Raw genomic sequence first — 7,929 nt, forward strand, 5'->3', positions numbered from 1 at the left:
AAGCTGCCAGTTGAGGACTTGTGAGGCGTCTGTTTCTCAAACTAGACACTAATGTACTTTTCCTCTTGCTTAGTTGTGCACCGGGGCCTACTGTCACGTCTGCTCCCGCTCTTCCTCCCCCTGGCGCTTGAGGGCGCCAGGCTGCCCTGCATCACGTACTTCTATCATCCATTACGCACACCTGCCTTCCCTTGTCACGCGCATACAAATATTTATGGGTGATTGGAAATGATGCAGACAATTACCTCTATCTGCAATACTAAATCTGATCTACCCCCTAAAATAAAAATATTCAAATGTATGTTGAAATAGGAATTAAACAATTGAATCCCATTGGTTGATGATTTTGCCTCATAATTTGAATGTTTGTGTTCTTGGTTATTTCTGTCGTATAGATGAGCCGTGTAAATGTGTTGTAAAACAATGAAGGATGTGAAAAACGTGAATTATACAAATGTATAAACGATCTTATTTTGGTCATACGAGTAGTGTTCAAATAGTTACTGATATTATAATTTACTGGGCCTATACTATACATTACCAATGTGGAACTCGAACTTCATGTAGTTTGTTAGCTTAGGGGCAACTTCTACTAATTCCCAATTCCTACTTGGTATTACCAGCATCCATTTGTAAATATAGCTTCAATTTAGGTAAGCTATAATGGTATAGTATGATAAATGTTTATATATTAAACCCTACTAAATGTGTTTAGTAACTTAAAAGGCAGTATACTGTAGCTATCTATCTAAGGACCAAAAGGAATCCCCATCATATTTCCAGATTTTATTGTCACAACACAACAACTTAATCCCAAACATCAGAGATAAAAGCACAATCACATCTTTAATTCTTTCTTTTTCAAGCATAACAATAAACAAGACCGAAACATACAGTATGAAAAGGAAAAGGAATCCATAGATTACAAAATGTTGTTCATTAACATCTGACTTTATGTAGACACAAAAACACATTAACACCTGATTTATGTAGACACAAAAACACATTAACACCTGATTTATGTAGACACAAAACACTTTAACACCTGATTTATGTAGACACAAAACACATTAACACCTGATTTATGTAGACACAAAACACTTTAACACCTGATTTATGTAGACACAAAACACTTTAACACCTGATTTATGTAGACACAAAACACATTAACACCTGATTTATGTAGACACAAAGCACATTAACACCTGGCTTATGTAGACACAAAAACACTTTAACACTTGATTTATGTAGACACAAAACACATTAACACCTGACGTGTGTAGATACAAAACACATTAACACCTGACGTGTGTAGATACAAAACACATTAACACCTGACGTGTGTAGATACAAAACACATTAACACCTGACGTGTGTAGATACAAAACACATTAACACCTGACGTGTGTAGATACAAAACACATTAACACCTGACGTGTGTAGACACAAAACACATTAACACCTGACGTGTGTAGATACAAAACACATTAACACCTGACGTGTGTAGACACAAAACACATTAACACCTGACGTGTGTAGATACAAAACACATTAACACCTGACGTGTGTAGATACAAAACATGCAGCAGTAGGGCTACTCTGTCTTTCGTTCCCGCTGCGGGTGTCTGTCTGTCTGCTGACTGAGTTCACGACGCAGTAGCTGGTTGAAGGGGACCAAACCTCACTGAAACACCTGACTTGGTTCCGTTTGACCAGCCACAGCAAGGTGTGCTGCTTTAGGACGAGAGGGAAAACGAGAGAAAGAGAGGGAAGGAGGGAAAGAGAGGGGGAAAAGAGAAGAGATGGGTGAGAGTGGGGAGGAGGAGGAGGAGAGAGTAGGGAGAAAGAGATGGTGGAGAAAAAGGACGAAAGATAATAAAACGAAGAGAAGGTAGAGAAAGCGGCTGTTGGAGTTGTGATGATGTCTGAGTTCAGAAACGTCCTCTTTTCCCTTACCTGTTTAGAGAGAGAGAGATGAGAGGAGAGAGAAAGATGCAGAGAGAGAGATAGAGAGAGAGAGAGAGAGAGAGAGAGAGAGAGAGAGAGAGAGAGAGAGAGAGAGAGAAAGAAGGTCAGTAAAGAACACAGTGATGACATGGGACTTTAACATACAGTTCGTGTATATATATATTTTGTGTGGGGGGGTTGGGGGCCCCCAAAGCTCGTGGGTCCCCCTGGCTGCGGGGGTGTGTGTTAGGCCAGTGTATATGACGTGATATATGGAGCAGTCATCAGAACTACTGCTATAACATCACTCCCAGAACCATCTAAACTGATCAGACCACGTTTCATCAACCAGTGGACTAGACAGACACTGAGACAGTGATGTTACTAAGCAGAGTAGACTTCTCCTACAGACACTGAGACAGGGATGTTACTAAGCAGAGTAGACTTCTCCTACAGACACTGAGACAGGGATGTTACTAAGCAGAGTAGACTTCTCCTACAGACACTGAGACAGGGATGTTACTAAGCAGAGTAGACTTCTCCTACAGACACTGAGACAGGGATGTTACTAAGCAGAGTAGACTTCTCCTACAGACATTGAGACAGGGATGTTACTAAGCAGAGTAGACTTCTCCTACAGACACTGAGACAGGGATGTTACTAAGCAGAGTAGACTTCTCCTACAGACATTGAGACAGGGATGTTACTAAGCAGAGTAGACTTCTCCTACAGACATTGAGACAGGGATGTTACTAAGCAGAGTAGACTTCTCCTACAGACACTGAGACAGGGATGTTACTAAGCAGAGTAGACTTCTCCTACAGACACTGAGACAGGGATGTTACTAAGCAGAGTAGACTTCTCCTACAGACACTGAGACAGGGATGTTACTAAGCAGAGTAGACTTCTCCTACAGACATTGAGACAGGGATGTTACTAAGCAGAGTAGACTTCTCCTACAGACACTGAGACAGGGATGTTACTAAGCAGAGTAGACTTCTCCTACAGACACTGAGACAGGGATGTTACTAAGCAGAGTAGACTTCTCCTACAGACACTGAGACAGGGATGTTACTAAGCAGAGTAGACTTCTCCTACAGACACTGAGACAGGGATGTTACTAAGCAGAGTAGACTTCTCCTACAGACATTGAGACAGTGTCATAGACTTCTCCTATACTATCAGAGATACAAACAGCCAATCAACACAGCCCACCCCCCCCAAGGACAGATCCACCTCTTTCTCTCCCTCCTTTTTCCTAACCCCGTTCTTCTGTTGCTGTAACTGGGGACAGCTGTGTCCTGTCAATCCCCACTGACGGTCCGAGGGCTGGATCTGTCCCGTTGGGTCCCTGCCTGAAACGAAGAGTACGTCCCAAATGGTACCCTATTCTCCACGGGCCCTGGTCAAAAGTAGTGCACTATCTAGGGAACAGGGTGTCATTTGAGACGCAGCCCCGGCTAGAGGCTACTACAGCTCTACTGGTTAGCTAACTATCACACGTGTGTGGGCTGAAGGAGACGACATGAGGAACAGCGTTATCACCTGTTGGCTGGGCCACACACACATGGACACACGCTCACACTCACACACGGACACACGCTCACACTCACACTCACACTCACACTCACACACACACACACACACACACACACACACACACTCACACTCACACACACACACACACACTCACACTCACACTCACACTCACACTCACACTCACACTCACACTCACACTCACACACACACACTCACACACACACACAGAACCCAATCTGACTAATACATCTAAACATGTCCTCATTTGTTTTCGACCTTCAGGGCAAAAAGTCTGAATAAAGTACATTTCTAAATTCCTTTAGTCCTCCGATGAAACACGTCATTCACTCTTTATAGCCCATTAGTTGCTTCAACACAAAATCCTCTTCTCCCGCTTGGCGCTCCAGTCCCCTTGTAACCACACACTTCCTTACATTCCATAACACCAGTATTCATATGGTGATATAAGGAAGCATGTCTTCACAGGAGGCAACGACAGGATTTCCTCCCCGACAGGCCAGGCCCCCCTGGCCAGAGGACACAAAGCACCCGTTCATTACCGCACAATCACAGGGCAGCGTGAGCAGACCCCTAACTGTCTCTGCCTAACAATGGTTAACTGTAAAGGAGAGAGTATAGGGCTGCATGCTTAAATGGAAGCCTATTCCATATATAGTGCACTTATTTTGACCACAGCCATATGGTCTCTGCTCAATTGTAGTGCCCTACACATGGAATAGGGGGGTCATATGAGACACAGTCCGGGTGATAGAGAGACAGAGAGAGAGAGAGAGAGAGAGTGTGAGAGAGGGGTAACTGAAGTTCCCTCCATAATCAGTTTAAAATGAAAATATGTTGGTTAACCTGAATGTGATGTATGGAAGTAGCTAGTAGCAGGACTGGATAAAATAAAACGTTTTGCTGTTAAATGTATGTGCATTAGAAGTAAGGTTGGAGCGGCAGGTAGCCTAGTGGTTAGAGCGTTGGGCCAGTAACCCGGAAGGTTGCTAGATCGAATCCCAGAGCTGACAAGTTAAAGATCTGTCATTCTGCCCCTGAACAAGGCAGTTAACCCACTGTTCCTAGGCCGTCATTGAAAATAAGAATTTGTTCTTAACTGACTTGCCAGTTAAAGAAAAGGTTAAATAAAAAAAAGGTTAAATCTTGTTCAATTTACAAGTCTTAAATCTCTCTCTCTCTCTATCACCCGGACTGCATCTCATATGACCCCCTATTCTCCGTGTAGGCCACTACTATTGAGCAGGGCTGTGGTCAAAATAAGTGCAGTATATATGGAATAGTTTTCCATTTAGTATGCAGCCCTATCTATTGTCTTTCACTCTTCTATCACTGTTATTGCAACATAGCCTACATTATTTCAGTCTAAGGAGGATAAGTTGGATTGATAACATCAGTCTGAGGAGGATAAGTTGGATGGATATCGTCAGTCTAAGGAGGATAAGTTGGATGGATAACATCAGTCTGAGGAGGATAAGTTGGATGGATAACATCAGTCTGAGGAGGATAAGTTGGATGGATAACATCAGTCTGAGGAGGATAAGTTGGATGGATAACGTCAGTCTGAGGAGGATAAGTTGGATGGATAATGTCAGTCTGAGGAGGATAAGTTGGATGGATAACGTCAGTCTGAGGAGGATAAGTTGGATGGATAACATCAGTCTGAGGAGGATAAGTTGGATGGATAACATCAGTCTGAGGAGGATAAGTTGGATGGATAACATCAGTCTAAGGAGGATAAGTTGGATGGATAACATCAGTCTGAGGAGGATAAGTTGGATGGATAACATCAGTCTGAGGAGGATAAGTTGGATGGATAACATCAGTCTGAGGAGGATAAGTTGGATGGATAACATCAGTCTGAGGAGGATAAGTTGGATGGATAACATCAGTCTGAGGAGGATAAGTTGGATGGATAACATCAGTCTAAGGAGGATAAGTTGGATGGATAACATCAGTCTGAGGAGGATAAGTTGGATGGATAACATCAGTCTGAGGAGGATAAGTTGGATGGATAACATCAGTCTAAGGAGGATAAGTTGGATGGATAACGTCAGTCTGAGGAGGATAAGTTGGATGGATAACGCTGCAGCCATATTAGTTTACCGGCTCTCTGTCCTTTCCCTCGTGGTAAGTAACTTTAGACAGCATGTGTCTACATAACTCAGAGGGGCTGAGGCTGGCTGACCTCTATCACGTAAAGGTCCTTTACCATGACTTCAACATTGAGATACTTGAAACCCCTGACAACAACCTAAGACTCAGTCTCAACAAACTGAACTGGCTTTAAGACAACTAAGACTGATGCAAGTATAGACAACATTTAAATGTTACATGATAAAAAAAATGGTAAACAGTACATTTACAACACATATAATTTTCTGTACCTTTTCTGCGATTCACTGTCTCGTCCACATCCGAGAATCGTCCTCGTCTCCACTCGTAGTGTGTGTGTTTGTGTCAAAGTACCGGCACACACAGGCTGGTCTTAGGAAGAAGGCCATGCTGGCAGTCACTCCACTTTTCTAGACTGAGTCTATGCAGAGCAGGCTCCACTGAAAACACTATGCTTAAAATTCTACCTTAAATCCTACCTCATCTCTTCTCTGCAACAAATTCTTAGAACCTAGAATGAATTCTAAGAACCTTCAAGAATCTAAAAGGACAATGACAAACCAACAGGAACTGACATGGTCCTCGCTGTCCTGCCACTCCCCTGTAGATCAAAGACACAAATCTCAGCCTCATGGAAACAGAAGCATGCCTTCAGGCAAGCCAGATTACACACTGGTTTTCCCCCAGAACACCCCTCTCCTTTCCTAGAGAACGCCCCGCTCCTCTCTTCTCCTCTCCTCTCTTCTCCTCTCCTCTCCTGTCCTACAGAACATCTTCTCCTCTCTTCTCCTCTCCTGTCCTACAGAACGCCCCGCTCCTCTCTTCTCCTCTCCTCTCTTCTCCTCTCCTCTCCTGTCCTACAGAACACCCCGCTCCTCTCTTCTCCTCTCCTGTCCTACAGAACACCCCGCTCCTCTCTTCTCCTCTCCTCTCATCTCTTCTCCTCTCCTGTCCTAGAGAACACCCTTCTCCTCTCTTCTCCTCTCCTGTCCTACAGAACACCCCGCTCCTCTCTTCTCCTCTCCTCTCCTCTCTTCTCCTCTCCTGTCCTACAGAACACCCCTCTCCTCTCTTCTCCTCTCCTGTCCTACAGAACACCCCGCTCCTCTCTTCTCCTCTCCTGTCCTACAGAACACCCCGCTCCTCTCTTCTCCTCTCCTCTCATCTCTTCTCCTCTCCTGTCCTACAGAACACCCCGCTCATCTCTTCTCCTCTCCTGTCCTACAGAATACCCCTCTCCTCTCATCTCATCTCTTCTCCTCTTCTGTCCTACAGAACACCCCGCTCCTCTCTTCTCCTCTCCTGTCCTACAGAACACCCCGCTCATCTCTTCTCCTCTCCTGTCCTACAGAATACCCCTCTCCTCTCATCTCATCTCTTCTCCTCTTCTGTCCTACAGAACACCCCGCTCCTCTCCTCTCCTCCAGAACACCCCTCTGCTGTCCTCTCTTCTCCTCTCCTGTCCTACAGAACACCCCTCTCCTCTCCTCTCATCTCCTCTCCTGTCCTACAAAACACCCCTCTCCTCTCATCTCCTCTCCTGTCCTACAGAACACCCCTCTCCTCTCTTCTCCTCTCCTCTCCTGTTCTACAGAACATCCTCTCCTCTGTGCTCCTCACCTGACAGAGGCGTCATGTCCTGCTACTGCTTCAGAGTGCCGTTGTCCCAACGTCGTAAACCACAGATAGAGAGACATCACCTAACAACTGTTCCAACACCTGCTGCCGGCCCCCCCGTTCCCGTCCCCTCCCCGTCCCGTCCCCCGATCCCATTCTCAGCTCAAATGGCACAGCAAATCAAGGGGATTTGATGGTGAGAGGGCACAGAACATGTGACTCACTCAAAGCTATTACATTATAAGTAGTTTAGGTTTTACATAGATTAAAAGATTGTAAAAAATGACTCTCCACGTTACTGAAAGCAACTATCAAAAATATTTTACTTCACTCGGAAGCTTTTAACTTTTTATAAACTACAAGCTAGAACTTCCAGAGAAATAGTTTGAAAGTATCAAATAGCTCAGTGTAAACTAAAATCATATTTACCTGAAAAGCTGAACGATAACAGATCCATTGAACCCACAGACCTCCTCTACCAGAATGTCTCCACTACACCTGGTGCCACAACGCCAAACTAAATCCCCACAATCTGACACCGTCACCAAACCACTCCTAGGCCCTCAACTTCACTTAGAACACCCCGACCAGATCTGGATCCAGTCCTCAACCTCTCTCTCTCTCCTCTCTCCTTTCTCTCTTTCTCCCCCTCCCTCGTTCCTTCCTTCCTTCTACCCTGTGCTGCTGTCCTCT

The 7,929-nt window shown here is 44.7% G+C and overlaps 1 long non-coding RNA gene across 1 annotated transcript; it reads right to left on the reverse strand.

Moving 5' to 3' along the window:
- Positions 1 to 771: 771 nt before the first annotated feature.
- LOC129825589 (uncharacterized) lies at positions 772 to 7,336 on the reverse strand. The gene is made up of 2 exons (XR_008754911.1): positions 5,892 to 7,336; positions 772 to 1,956 (listed from the first exon to the last, which is right to left on the reverse strand). It is a non-coding gene; the product is annotated as an uncharacterized LOC129825589 (long non-coding RNA).
- Between the last annotated feature and the right edge of the window lie 593 nt (positions 7,337 to 7,929).

This window comes from Salvelinus fontinalis, chromosome 27, assembly GCF_029448725.1.
Source record: "Salvelinus fontinalis isolate EN_2023a chromosome 27, ASM2944872v1, whole genome shotgun sequence".
Lineage (NCBI taxonomy): Eukaryota > Metazoa > Chordata > Actinopteri > Salmoniformes > Salmonidae > Salvelinus > Salvelinus fontinalis.